This window comes from Galeopterus variegatus, unplaced genomic scaffold, assembly GCF_000696425.1.
Source record: "Galeopterus variegatus unplaced genomic scaffold, G_variegatus-3.0.2 Scaffold1, whole genome shotgun sequence".
NCBI lineage: Eukaryota > Metazoa > Chordata > Mammalia > Dermoptera > Cynocephalidae > Galeopterus > Galeopterus variegatus.
This window is the reverse complement of record NW_007726112.1, coordinates 371843-386957: the sequence shown is the minus strand read 5'-3', so window position 1 is coordinate 386957 and position 15115 is coordinate 371843. Positions and strand designations below refer to the sequence as shown.

The 15115-nt window shown below is 34.8% G+C and overlaps 1 long non-coding RNA gene across 3 annotated transcripts in view; it reads left to right on the top strand.

Annotated features, from left to right (window-relative positions):
• LOC103593508 overlaps positions 1-15115 on the top strand; it is a 40539-nt gene that overhangs the window by 21913 nt on the left and 3511 nt on the right. For all 3 annotated transcript variants that reach the window (XR_550813.1, XR_550785.1, XR_550847.1), the window contains one exon: positions 14511-14630. This is a non-coding gene — a long non-coding RNA (uncharacterized LOC103593508). The remainder of the gene's footprint in view (positions 1-14510; positions 14631-15115) is intronic.

Genomic DNA, 15115 nt, shown 5'->3' with positions numbered 1-15115 from the left:
CATTGTAAAACAGAGCTCTGCTGTTATTTATTCCAGGGTTTTGTATTATCTCCTGTGGTATTCTACATCCCGCCCAGCACCTTGTAAATAAATACTGCCTTAATTAAACTGTCCTCAACTTACCCACATAGAATGTGCCATCTTTTTTCTGCTAGGGTCCTGGTTGATAAAAACATGTGGATGTTATCTGACTTTACATAAATGAATAACTCCAAGCAGTAAATAAAAAAGAGGAGGAATGAGGCTCAGAGCACCCCAAATTTAGACATCAAGAAGACAAGGAGGAAATGATAAGGCAGACTGAAATATAATGGCCTATGAATAGGAAGAAAACCAGGAGAATGTGGTGTCCTGGATATAAAGAGAAGAAATTTAAGAAGGAAGCAGTGATCAACTTTGCTAAATACCTAGAGGTCAAGGAACATGAGGACTGATAACTGACCATTGATTTTGGCAAGATGGAGACTGTTGGTTAATCTGACAAGTGAGCTTTCCCTGGAGTGGTGGGGATGAATGTCTTATTATAGTGAGTTAAAAAGAGAATGAGAAGTGATTAAATACAGACAGCAAGTATAGAAAACTTTTATGATGATTTTTTTTATTAAGGGCAGTAGAGAAAAGCTGTATTTTCTGTAATTTAGCTGATGGGGGATGTGGAACTCATTATCCACCTTAACAGGAAGAAGGAAATATATGGGGAAAATATAAACAGGTTGGTATATATAACTGTTAGAATATGATGTGTTTTTTTTCTGACTGCTTCTGTTTCTCAGTAAATATTGTCATTAGTTCAAAGTGAAAAAGGAACAGAGTGTTTGAGGTTTAAGGAGCAAGAAGATGTGAAATAGTTTTTATTGTTTTTTTATTTTGTTTTATATTAGCTAGGGAGAACAAATTGAACAAGAAAATTTAGTAGGATTGTGAGAAAAATATAGGGAGAATAAAACCTCTGCATGCTCATGGCCTCATTCAGTACATGGCACATATAGGGAGATTTATTTATTCACAGATATTTACCATATGCCTACTGTATGTTGAGCACTGTTCTAGGCATCACAGATATAGAAACTGACAAAACAGAAAAAAAAAAAAAAATCCTGCCTGCTCTTTGATACATTAGAGCAAGTGTTGATAGACTTCTTCTGTAAAGAAGCAGATAGTACATGCATATATACAACTATTTAAGCTCTGTGAGCCAGATGGTTCTCAACTCTGTCATTGTAGCACAAAACATCCCATAGACAATACATAAAAGAATGGCCTAGGCTGTGTTACGATACAACCTTACAAAAATAAGTGGCAGGCTAGATTTGGCCCAGGGGCCATAGTTTGCCATCCTTTATGTTATAGGGTGATTGGTGCATTGAAGACAGAAGGGCATGACGAGTACTTAAGTGGAGGGTTTCAATTTTAAAGGCAGGGAAGAGGTGAAGGAGCAAACCACGAAGGTAAGTGTTTCAAGAGGAGAATGCCAGTGTAAGTATTCTTAAGCAGGCCTGCACCTTGTGTGTTGGTAGAACAGCAAGGAAGTTGAGCAGAACGAGTGAAGAGGGGAAGAACAGTAGGTGAGATCTGGGATTTAGGAGGGAGGAGGTTAATTTAGTGCCTTGTAGATTACTATAGGGACTCAAAGTGAAATGGAGTGTCATTAGAGAATTTTGAGCAGGGGACCGACATGGTTTGACTTATTTAAACAGGATTACTTTGGCTATTGTGTTGAGATAGAGGGGGGAAAAGCTACTGTCAAAAAAATAATTTTTGAATGAATGAACAGATGAATAAAAATGCATATCACTCAGTTGAAAATTTGAGTTTGGAACTTTCAATTGGAAGAGATCATAAAAGCTGGAAACAGATATAGATTGAGAGGGAAATTGTGGTTAGAACTGGAGAGTATAACCAAATGAGGGATTGACAGGGAAATAGGAGTTAGTGAAGAAGATCTGAAAGGATTTATTAGAGAGATCTATGTTTGGTATTTACTATGTTTTTAATGTCCAGGAGGTTCAGTGGATGATGTTCTATCATTTTTATCTATTGTAATCATTTTTTCTACACAAGAGAATTTAAATAAATTTGTTAGTAAAAAGAAGGGAAAAGATAGGAGGGCAACTTATGTGGAAAGCAGTAGACATCAGAGAACCTAATGTTTTGCTATATCTTGCTTTATATTAGTAATCCAACCAATTAATTCCATTATGAACACAATGTCTACTTAAGCACTTCATTCATTCATTAATGCTTATTAGCCATTGACTATATGCTAGAGACTGTGCGAGGAACTGATCTCTTCATTACAATCCAACACATTCTGCTAAAAATTAGTAATGCCACTGACACACTATTCATCCATCTACAAGGGATTCTGGAAGATTCTAAGGAAATTGAGAAGTCAATGTATTTCTATACCTAGTCAAAATAAAAAGCTTAAACAAAATATCACTGGCTTCTTACATTTGTAGTGTACTTTATCTCTTTTAGCATCATAGCCTTTCCAAATATTAACTAAGGAATGTGTAGGTAAAAGAAACACTACACTGAAGCCAAAAAGTAGAGAGCAGAGGTAAAACAAAAAGTTATATAACAATGGTTATTAAAGTAGAAGAAATGGAATTCAGGTCACATAATATCTCGGTTCTATTTACCTATTATTCATATTTTCTAGTGTTTTATTCATAAGTATGCATATAAGAACTTGTAATTTTTGATAAGACGTTAAACATGTTGTAGTGCTCCTTAATTTTAAACCTCTAAATATAGCGTTCTCTGCTTATTAGCTATCTCAAAATATGCTGACCCACGTGACCTTTTCTCATAATTTACTTATACTCTTATAAATTCAATAATTCCAGGTTTCAAATTTTTATTTTGTAATCCACATTTAAATTTTTTAACTTGAATATTGAATAAATTCTGGAATGACTTTGAGTTCTAGATGCTGAGCTTGGTAACCTTGAACCTCCCATAAATTAGCAAAAACCTCTAAAGCAGCCAAAACAAAGCTCCTGACTTTCTAAATATAACGTTTGTTTGACTTCTTGACTTAATTGTGAACGCTGTTGTTTTTCCTTGACTAGTTTGCCACTATCATTTGTAGTTAACCTTTTCTCTACTTAGTTGAAAATCATGCTTCAATGGATTAAAGAAAAAAATTGCATGCCTCTAATTAAATCTAAGAAAGTCTCTAGATGGGTCCTGAAAAAACAAAAACACATGTGCATGTTAATTCTCCTAAATTATAATCAAGGATAATGAATCCTCTCTTTCACTATTTGTCCTCCCTTTTCAGTCTTACAATAAATTCATTGTTATTTAAATTATAACTTCACTTCTTTAGTTTTATCTCATCAATCTTCATTTTTATTTTTCAGTCTTTCAAACCTATTTTTCATTACGTGAATGTGGTTTTTAAAAATTAAAATGTTACACATGCTTTTAGTATAAAAATCAATTGATATACCCATGTTCTCACATGTGGGAGCTAATAAAAATAAAAAAACAAACAATAAATAGAAGAAAAAAAAAAGACACAACAACCACAATAATTCTTTGAACTTGTTAAGAGAAGTGAACAGAACTGAGATTGCCAGGGATGGGAAAGGGGAAGAGGGAGGGGAGAAAGGGAACAATTGGTAAAGGGTCATGAAAATCAATTACATAAAAAATTTAAAAAATAAAAAGAAAGAAAGAAATGCACATTCTTGGGCCCAACCCCGGACCTACTGAACAGTAACCTTTGCTGGTGGGGCCTGGAACCTATGACCTGTGCTTCAACAAGCCCTCCTGGGGATGGTTGTACATGCTAAAGATTGAGAAACACTGGAGCAAGGTACACTCCAAAGGCTCAAGCAGGTCATGTATGTAAACTGAAACTTCATTCCAGTGGTTTAAAAAAAATTTTTTTAAATCAATCGATATAGAATTGTATAAGATTAAAAAAAAATAAAAGCTTTTCTGTACTTCCTCTAATCCCAAACCATTTCCTAGAGGTCATTATTATAAAGTTTGGTAATGGAATGGCCTTCATATTTTTATATAGTTTTCTCTACACATAAGCATACACACATTCACATATGTTTGACAACTTGTATTTTTAAATTGTTATGTTGTGTGGCACAAATAAACACTATTATTAAGTGAATGATGAACTGTTAATGAATGAAAGACAGATAAATATCATAGGTCTCATGAGATACATGAATATTTTGAAATTACAGCTACTGTATTGGAAAACTTATTTTCTTCTCCTTTTTTGTATTATGGAGATTTAGTAAAATGCCTTTGTAAACTTTCAGAAAGATATTTAATACCCACATAAGAATTGGTTCAGACAAACTGTGACAACCGATAATTTGTAGTATTTTTTATTTTCAGGAAGATTGCTCTTAGGGATTTTGTGCTTAATACTTAAAAACTATTCAAATAGATTTAAAATGTAAATGAAAAAATAAAGCAGTAATAAGAGAGGTAAAGGTAATGATTTCATTAAATCATGTTAGCATTTGTAACATGTCATTTAAATAGGCCATTCTGACATTATATAATTTTGAGTATAGATCCAGTGCATTCTATTGCAGTACTTTCTATAAAGAAACATGGAGATAATGTGGACTCTGATACTGTGTTTTTGCCAGTTATGAACAAATTACATCCATTTGGCTTATAACATATATGTTGTATTTCTTTAGGACTTATTCTGTATATATCAAAACATAAATTTTGAAATGGTAAGCTTCTGCGAGTGCCTCTGAATTTATAATGTACTGGGTGTCTTGCAACCAAATATATATTCAGTTCCCAGCATTATTGGTGTTTCCAATTTCAATAACTGTAATATTATCACCTTTGGACTTTTATGGCATCTTTCATCCGTGGATCTTAAAGGGCTTTGCAAACATTAATTCGCACAACATTCTTGTGAGGTACAGAAATATCATTAACCCCATATTACAGATGAGGAAACAAGCACAGAAAGGTTAATAATTTGTGCAACACTTTCTGCTTGTACAGTGCCTTTGATTCCTGGGATCTCTAAGTACACTGGAACCTTTATGATGCTGGTATAGGAGGGCAGAACTAATACAGACTTGTAGATTAACTCATGGCAGGCTTTTACCATATAGCGTGTAGTTTCTAGAAATTAGCCCCATGGTATGGATTAATAATATAATATTAATTATGTTGAAATAGTTTTCAGGGCCGGCCCGGTGGCGCACTGCTACAGTGCGCCGCTTGGGAGCATGGTGGCGCTCCCGTCCGAGGGTTCGGATCCCACATACAGACCGGTTCCCGCTCACTGGCTGAGCGAAGTGTGGGCGCGGCACCGAGGTTTGCGATCCCATTGCCGGTCCCTGGTCCGGTGCGGGCGCGACACTGAGGGTTGTGATCCGTTGCCGGACACGAAAAAAGACAAAAAGGAAAAAAAAAAGAAATAGTTTTCAATCGTAATTGGGACTCGTGAATACAAACTTACCCTTAATTTTCTCTCTAATTTGAAGATGTGAATGGGTGATTATGCTATGTAAGCAATAGACTATGTAAAATTGTGTATGATATATAAAAGAAAATCCCTCAAAATCAATCTAACACACAATGACATAGATACTGGGTTGGTTGTTTTATGCTTTTTAGGCATTAGTGGTACGTCATTTATAGTAAAAGCAGTAAATAAATAATTTGATTTTAATCTTTTTTTTTTTTTTAGTTTTAATCTTCTTTGTTAATTTTTTCATGTCTGAACCAGTTTTAACGTCTTTCCCTCCTACTATGTAGAGTTCAGTCCTCAATACTCACATAGTTACACTAAGATTAATTATGGTTAGAAAGATAAGGGACTTAGATCTGAGTCACCCACAGCCAATTTTCTCTATTTGATCCCTTTTCCTAAAAACATTAGATCTCAGCTTTCCAGAGCATCTTCATTTACCTTTCCCTTTTTCATTTTTTTCACTGTTGGAATTTACTAAGGAATCCTTTAGTATTATTTCCCTGCTTTTTGCTTGCCACTACCTTCTTAGAAAGATTGTTTATAGCTTTTGTGTCTTAAAGGCCTCAAGGTACTATGCTATGCACTGGAAGTACAGTAGTTTGCAAGACAGATTGACTTAAAGGAGCTTATAGTCTGGTGGTGGAGACAGACATTGGACAAGAAATTATAATTGCATTAATTACATAACCATGCAGAATCTTTGTTGCAGCACAATTGTCACTTAAGAGGGAAGAACTGGATTTGTAAGTCTATTGTAATAGCAGTTCAAAGGAAAAGAAAATATCTTGATTACCTGATTTCTTTTGACAGATCCTGAAACATGGGATCCTTGAAGGTAGAGACCGGCTGGGTTGGGAACCTGTGCCTATTCATACAGGACAGGCTTTAGGTTCTGGGACTGTGGCTAAAGTAGCTTGTCATAGCTCAGAAGTGTTTATTGTTAAGGCCTGTAAGGTAGCTGGCTGGGATACTTGCATCGAAATGTAGATAACAGGAAGAAAGCTGATATAAGAGAAAAAAGAAAAAACATTTTTTTGCTTTGCTTTTTCTTTCAATATGCATATATATGAATATAGCTCTCCCTGCCAGTATACTTACTTCTGCTGTTACACACTATCTTCTGTCCTCAGTGCTTTCTGGGAATCTCCTCTTTAAATCCTTATTTCATCTCTTTCTTCTTCAACCTGATATGGCAATAAGGTACTGGTGCTGAAAGCACATGGCCTTTTTTTTTTTAATTGGCTTAACTTCAGCCCTGAGTGGGGAAGAATTGCTACTGAAGGAGGAAAGAAGATTCGAAAAATATGGTTGTGGGCACCAACACAGTTTTGCCTCAGGCCAGCACACTTTACCTCAATTGTGCACAAGGGTACTTGGGGTAATATGTAGGTGCATGTATGTCTAAAAAGAAACATTGCTCACAATATATTTTGTGGAGAGGTGCCAAGGACATCTCCATTGTTATATCTCAGCTTTTTACAGATGGGCACAGAGATTTTAAATGTTGTGCTTAACTTCAACAAATTAAGCAAAAGCTGTGTTTGTTTTTAAGGACAGCTCCTCAGTATTGGCCTGATATCATCAGTAGGCTGAGCTGTTTCTAATGTGACAGAAGTTAAGCCTTGCTCTCCCTTATGGGATCGTATAAATATGTTAAGTAGGCAAAAGAAAGAGAGATTGATGAATAGGACTGAAGTCGTACAGCTAGAGAGGGATGTAAATAGAAGCAGAATCAGTTTGTATTGATATTCTCTGTATAAATGAAACTCAACCCAAAAACATAGTTACACGCAGACTTTGAAATCAGACATCTGAATTCAAACCCTACCGTAGCTATATAGGTGTCCTGGTACAAGTTACTTACACTCTGAGCTTCAGTTTCTTCATCTTTAAAATAGGATTAATATTACCCACTTTATATGATTATTCAGAGGCTTTAACTATAAGTGTATGGGATAACCCCTAAGAAAGTTATCATTTAGGGGCCGGCCCGGTGGCGCACTGGATAGTGCGCCGCTTGGGAAGCGCGGTGGCGCTCCCGTCCGAGGGTTCGGATCCCACATACAGACCGGCTCCCGCTCACTGGCTGAGCGAGGCGCGGGAGCAACGCCGAGGCTTGCGATCCCGTTGCCGGTCCCCGGTCCGGTACGGGGGCAACACTGAGGGTTGCGATCCGTTGCCGGACACGGAAAAAAGACAAAAAAAAAAAAAAAAGAAAGTTATCATTTATCATTTCCAATTTCTGTGAAACATATAGCAGGTATATAAGAGTACCAGTCTCATTCCTCTGGTCACATAAGAACTCTCAAAATGAATGGAATAAATTTCAAGTTATAATCCCTAATCCAACTCATCAGCATAAAATGAATAACTGGCTCCTAAATGATCCTTTCTCTCCTATATTTTTTATCAATATATTAGTACATGAGATGTTTGCAACTGACTTATTTTATTGACATAACCTAATGAACCCTGATATTTCACATTTGAATTATTTCATAATATGCTTTAGTTTTCATCAAGTGTAAATTACTCACCCAAGGTCACACAGCCAGTCAGGTGTAAAATATAGAATAGAGTATAGGTCTTATGGCTTCTAATCTAGGACCTTACTTACCAGATCACACAGCTTTTGAACACACTTAACAGGCTTATCATGCCCTAAGCTTGAGAAAAACCTCACTAATATCATTAGAACATTCCAGGTCTCCTTTTCTATATTCATTTATGTACAATGATCAGCTCATTCTTTTCAAATGCCAGGGATGTATTGCTCACTAGAGGAACTTCAGTACCCAGCAGTCTTTAATGTAAAAGGCAAACCTTTCCACTAATGAGCAGTTTGTCTAGTGTTCTTAACCTTATCAGCAGCTCCTCAAGTGATAAAGGCTTAACTATTATGCACCGAAAGATGTTGATAATTCTCAATCTTCATGCAGAAAATGGTTCTTTTGTCACTTCTTAGAGTCTACTGTTAAACTTAGCACACTGCTTACAAATTACCTTTCCTGTTCTGCAAAGCAGTCAGCTGGAAGTATTGGTGGGTTGGCAGCAGGTGGAGCCTCCTCTTCTCAGGACAAGAATGATACCTGCTGCTTAATAGAAAAGAACCATCTGCAGTTTAATGATGTGGACCTGTCTCAGGAAATGGACTGGGTTTAAAGACAAGGTAGAGGGAAGAACATTTTTTTTTTAATAGGAAAAATGTGATTGAGTATTAAAGACTATACAAATAGAACTGAAGGCTGGAGGTTTTATGAACTTGAACATTAGTGCGTAGTGACTAAAATGATCTTATTCCTTTGCTGCTGGTGTTTCCTAACCACAGTGGGCCCTATAGAGCAGGACCATAGCTCATAGGTCCTTTGCTCTGCCAGATTCTGGAATGAAGAATGCAGGACAATATTGTCTCCATGTTGCTGCAAGAGAAACAATAAAAGGTTGATCAGCTGAATGCTTAAATATGGCTGAATGTTTGATGAGATGAAGATGTAATTTTGTCTATGTTCCCTAAGGATCTCGATTAAATATGACTACAGGGCCTAATCAAATAGCTAGTCACCGAACAACGGTCCCAACCACATTTTTCATTCTAGGCATGCCCCTTTCCCCCCCCCCCCCCAAGTGCATTACTTATTCACTGGTTTGTCAGCAGTGTGCATTATTAGCGCTTGAGAGATAAAACTTTAAGTGTTGCTCCCAATTAGCACAACAGTGACCACGCACCATGCTCTGTGCTTAATGCCTGCTCTCAGAGAGGAGCTGGTTTTGAAGGTCTGAGGTGGAGGAGGAAAAAAATGAAACAGCTTAAGCATTCATTTTGAGTGGAGAGACAGCTCCTATTAACATTTAACAGCATTTGTGCAACTTGGTGCGGAGGTTATGATGCAAATGAGGAGGAATTAAAAGTGGCCAGGGGTTTGTCATTGATGGATTGCAGTCTGGCGGTGTTCACACTTCTGCCGTGTCCATCAGAAGCGATTACTGTGTAATTAAACCTTATTTCTCTACTCTTCAGTGCATAATTACTTTGTGAATGTAACCATCATCTAAAAAAACTACCAAAATGCTTTAGCATTTAGTCTAGCAGTCATTTCCCTAGCTTGTGTCAGATATAACCATCAGACAGTGCAAAAGAACTGTCACTTTTAATAAGAGGCAAAAAATTAAATGAAACAGTATGCTTATTACAGGAAAATTAGGCGTTCAAGTGGTAGAGTCCTTTTCTGCTATTTGCATAATTTATTCTTTTTTGTCCCTCACACCAGAAGCTTCAGGCAATTTTCTTCACATTTAAATAGATCGCACATTTAAGGCTACTTAAGGAAAATTATCACTTTGCATATTTTAATTGTTGTAAAGAAAGTGAATAGAAGAGGTCTGCAGCTTGGACTCTTGAGTCGGTCAGATGCTCAACTGTCTGATTCTGGAGCTCCCCACTGCTGCACTAGAGATAACCCTATAGTTCACAGCCATCTACTTGCATTTCATCAGCATGCAAATGCAGCTCCAAGCACTACAATAAGTGGATCTTTGATATTTACAAACTAGCCACTAATAACTAAAACGTAATTTGTTTGACATAACTTTAGATTCTCTTATCACTGTGCCTTTTTTTTCTTTTTAAGAGAAAAGCCTGATAAGTCCTTCAGTTTTAGAAAAACTAAGAGACAGTCTATTCAAACTGGATAATGTTCTATAGGTTCTAGAAAATGATTTGCTGCAAAATCATGTCAGTCCCTTTATTTCATCAGGTCAACCAACATTTCACGTTCTTTTGTTTAATTTGGACTCACCTTTAATGAAATAAAAATTTAAATATAAATTACAATAAAAACTCTTTCCCCCATAAGAATTATATCAGGCCAATGGTGTGTCAAATAAATGATTCAGTTACCAAGGGAAGGATGTTTCAGTATGCTTGTGTTGTAATTCAAAAAGATGAGAGCAACAGCACAGGGCATTGAAGAGCAAATACTGTAAATAGGCTAATGCCTGTACAAAGTGTTAATTATGAAACTGGTGAAAAGTTAAAGGAGATTCCAATGAAAACTTTGATCAAACCATACTTGGCTTATTTATTGTACTTAAGTGGGTTAAAGAACCTCAGTGGTATAATTTGCTTAGTTTTCATTACTAATTAGAAAAAAAAAAATTCCAAAGAGACAGAAAACTGAAGTCTTCATTCTGACAAGACAGCAATGCTTTAAAGTATATTAAGATGTGAATCTGATTAACTCAGCAACACTTTTGTTTAATTACAAACAATTATATGTTCCCTTTGGCTACTGGTCATTTTCATTTACAATGTCATTGTCCTCCTTAAGTGCAAACTCTAAACACTAATGAATGTCTGTGGGACTACAGTTAGCATACATTTGTAGACACTAAGCAAACATTTGTCTTTAAAAGTAAGTGAAGTAGGACTTTGTTTATAAAAACTATCACTGTATGGCAAAGTAATATAAAACAGCACATTATAGAGACTGACAAAATGTGAGTGTAAGATATGGACTTGTATTTTGGAAAGGATCCTACTATCTTTTGACTTGATGTGACTTTCAGTACAATCCTTATTTTTTGAACTTTGAAATGTAGTACAGCATTATTTGAAAAGGCAATAAAAAGAGTTTTTTAATTACCTTCAGGGCAATGTTTTCCAAATGTATATTTTTGTTTATTAATTTTTCTTATAATAGGTAATGGCAAAAGTTAAATAATTCTAAAAAAGCTAGGAATTTTTGAAAATATTTTTACAATTTCCAAGAGGTAATATGCAGCTGAAGTCATATCTGATTCTGCCATATTGAGTGGAAATGAAACAAGTTATTTCTGGCAGCATTCTTTGTATCACTGAGTACTTGGTTAAATCAATTGACTCAAAACTTCCCATTTTGATTTTTTCTATTCCTTTTTTTTTTTGGAGGTGAGATTTAACTTTGCTGCTTTAACACACATTTAAAAGGAATACCGCACATATTTTTTGCTCTGCTAGCCATTCATGCTCCCCCATTTCCCACCACTGCCAAAATGACAACAGCCAGAGAAACAACTGACTTCTCAACATATTTGAATATATCAGAGATGCAGATTTATGAACATAATATTCTCTGTTTAACTTGAATATAGAATTGCTTTTGCAATTGGAAATTGAAGAATATCTCTATTTCAGGTAACATATCTCAGATAGTAAGTTTCTTGAAAGCAGAAATAAAGTATCTCCTTACAAGGCAATTTATACTTTTAGCAGCACTTTATAATGAAGGAAGGCATGATGATAGTTGAAGATGAGGGAGAAATTTGAAAATTATATTTCTTCTGAGCAGTTGTAAATAGTTCTTTTATCTTCATACTATTCATTTAAAAAGGTTGCTTCCTTCTAGGAAATGGAGATAATAGTAATGTACCTAACATGAGTAATATGGTAGGAGATAATTGCAAGTAAAGTTGGCATTCTACTGTGTATGATACAGCCAATGTAGACTGTTATCACTAAAGTTAAAAAAAAAGAAAGAAAATCAGACAATCAAATTACACAATTTAATTAAGAATATCATTGGTCAAAACTGAAGTCCAACAAGTTTGGCAGCCCATATAGTATATACGTCACTCTCAACTTTCAAGGACAACTATAATGGCTTCTGAAGAGTGCCTAACAGTAGTCTCAGTGTCTAATCACTGTGACATACATATTAGGTCAATTGAGACTTTAGGCAATATGAGAATAATGTGAAGAATACAGCCTTTTGAGTCAGTAGAATTGAGTTAAAATTCTTACTTCACCATATACTATCTCTTGCATTTTGGATAATTTACTAAATTTGCTAAACTTCAGTTTTCTCCTCTGCAAAATGAACATCTACCTCGCAGGACTGACTGCTGAAAAGATTCAATGAGGTAAATAAAGCTTTATCACTGTGCCAAGACCCTTGTAAATGTGTGGAAATAGTAATTGCTGTTCTTTTTACTACAACTATGGCATAGTATATTCACCTCTTAATTTACATACCTGTGAGTATAGAACTCACATATTACCTGAACATCTTTCCTTAATAGGAATACTTTGAGATATGAAAGTCATGTTTTTTAAATGACATAAACTCAAATTCATTATGTCTATATATTTATGTAGAAAGAGTCATATTTACTAATGCATCTTTGTAGTGTAAGTGTAATCCATATTTTCATACAGGAAGTTTATCATTTATTAGACTCTAAATCATGTTTTTCTTAGCATCATCATAAGACATTATAGTGCTAACAGTATTACCTATTTTTCTTTTTGCTGGCTTGTTAATTTTAATTTGACTTTTTTTCCTAAAAATAATTAGACTTTCATGTATTGAGAATGGATGTCTATAAACAATAGCACTTAGCCTTAAAATTTTGGATCCCCAATTGAAGATATTTGTTTACTGGATTTAGCATTCTCAAGACCTAAAATTTTGTTCAACTGTCATTGACATATAACCAAACTCTTTGATATTCTATAGATGAGAGAATAGCTTGGAAGATCCCCATTACAACTGCACTTACCAAAACATTTGAAAGGAGCATTTAATTATAACTAATACTCCTCTTTTACTCATAACCCCCTCCAATGTTGTTCACTGTTACAGTAAGCAGTCTCATTGGGTTGTTACTCTGAAGATATCCAACATATTTTTACTAGTTTGGTTTTAGGAAAAATAAAAAAATTGACCTATTATATGATAAATAATAATAAAACACCATTTACTCACTGATACCTGTGAAGTCCATTTAGTTCATTTGTTCTTTCTGACCTTTTTCACTCTGCCTCTCCTACTTCCTTCAACCTTGTTTAAAGGCCAAAACTTTACAAAACACCAGGAAGAGTAAATAAAATATAAAGTGTCAGGAATGTGATGACTCCACCTACCTTAATTGGTATCAATGACATTTATCAGTATATTAGGTCAACTGGGATTTTAGACAGTATAGTGTTCACTCATACAACATTTTTGAGAGTATTCCTACTTAAGAATTTTATCCTTTAGGATATCCTTACCTGATATTCCAACCCTATTTATCAGAGGATAAGTATGTTTTCTGAAAATAAAATAGATTGTACAAATTTAGATCCTTCAACTTTGCCAGTCAAATAGAGAACAAGTAATTGAAACTGTTCAGCTTTGGTCAGGAAAGCAACTAGCATTAGGTGATAACATAAATGTCACTGTCAGAAAGAGGTTAAATTATTTTTTAGTTTCAATGGTTGGGAAAGAAATTTTGTCGTTTTGGTTGTTAACATAAATATCACTTACTGAAAACTTAAATTTAATTACTATAGTAAGGTATTTCATTAATAACCCAGGCTCAACTTAATTTATTTAACTAGCAAGCACCAGAGTCCTTGTAGATATAACAAAACCAGGTTAGCTTGAAAGAGTTGGTAGAAATGATTTTCTAAGGCTCAAGATTACTGCCCTATGAATGATGTCTCTTTATTTCCTCCTATTTATACAACTATGTAGATAAAATGTGTTAAATGGAACTGAGAGAATATTTGGTTTCCAAATACAACTTGTATGTATATAGATGAAGTCTTAAACTTTTTCCTGGAATTATCAGAAAAATTTGGTAAGTGTTAAATGATATGATGGCCTAATAAATTATTTTAATATAATGTAAATGCAAATATTATCATTATAGTACTTTATTAGTTGTGCTGTATTTTCATAATTTTTTTTACTTGTAATTTTTTACTAAAAATTAACTGGAATTGAAGGAAGGGTAAGGGGAAAAAAGAGGGTCTAAACTATGTATGTATCATCTTATCACATCAGTGACTTTTATTTATTTTTATAACATTTACCAACATTTAGTAAAGATCCTTGTTTCAAACTGAGTTGTACAACATTCAGTGGCAAAGTCAATTGGAATCTAAACTTTTCTGCTTAAGTAATCGTTTACAGCTAACTAAGAAGGTATGTCTAACAATGATTTAAAAGTAATTAAAATGATGTTTATAGTACTGCTTCTCTTTACTTTCAATTTTTAGGTGGTAGCTAAATCACTTGAAGCTCACTGAGAGAAGGAACAAGAAGATGACTCAGCCCCAGATATTTTCTTGAATTTCCCATAGAATTGGAGGTCTGCAACAAAAACTTTTACACGCTAGGTCAGTGGTCCTCAAGCCAGCATATTTGGCCTCATCTGTGAATCTGAGAGAAATGTAAATAGATGAGTCCTACTCTACGTACTAAATCAGAATCTCTAGGGGTGAGGCCCAGGAAATTTTGTTTTAACAAGTTCTCCAGTTGATTTTTATGCATGTTAAAGTTTGAGAACCACTGCCCTAGGCCAAGGATATGTAAATAAAGGAGACAGACATTAAGTATTTTAAGGGTATCTAATACTGGAACAGTGAGCATTATGTAGCTATCTTCTACTATCTTCAGTCAATGGCAAGCAGCCATTTGCTTCATATCTTACAATGTTCTTAGAGAATTCTGCAGCATCTCATTGATAGTTTAAAAGAACATAAAGTGTGTTATGTGCATGTAAGTGAAGTCAGGAATGGGAATAAGTAGATATAGAAAGAGAACCCCCCCAAAAAAGTCTTGCAAATATGTTGAGAAAAAACTGGTATGACCTGGGAATTTA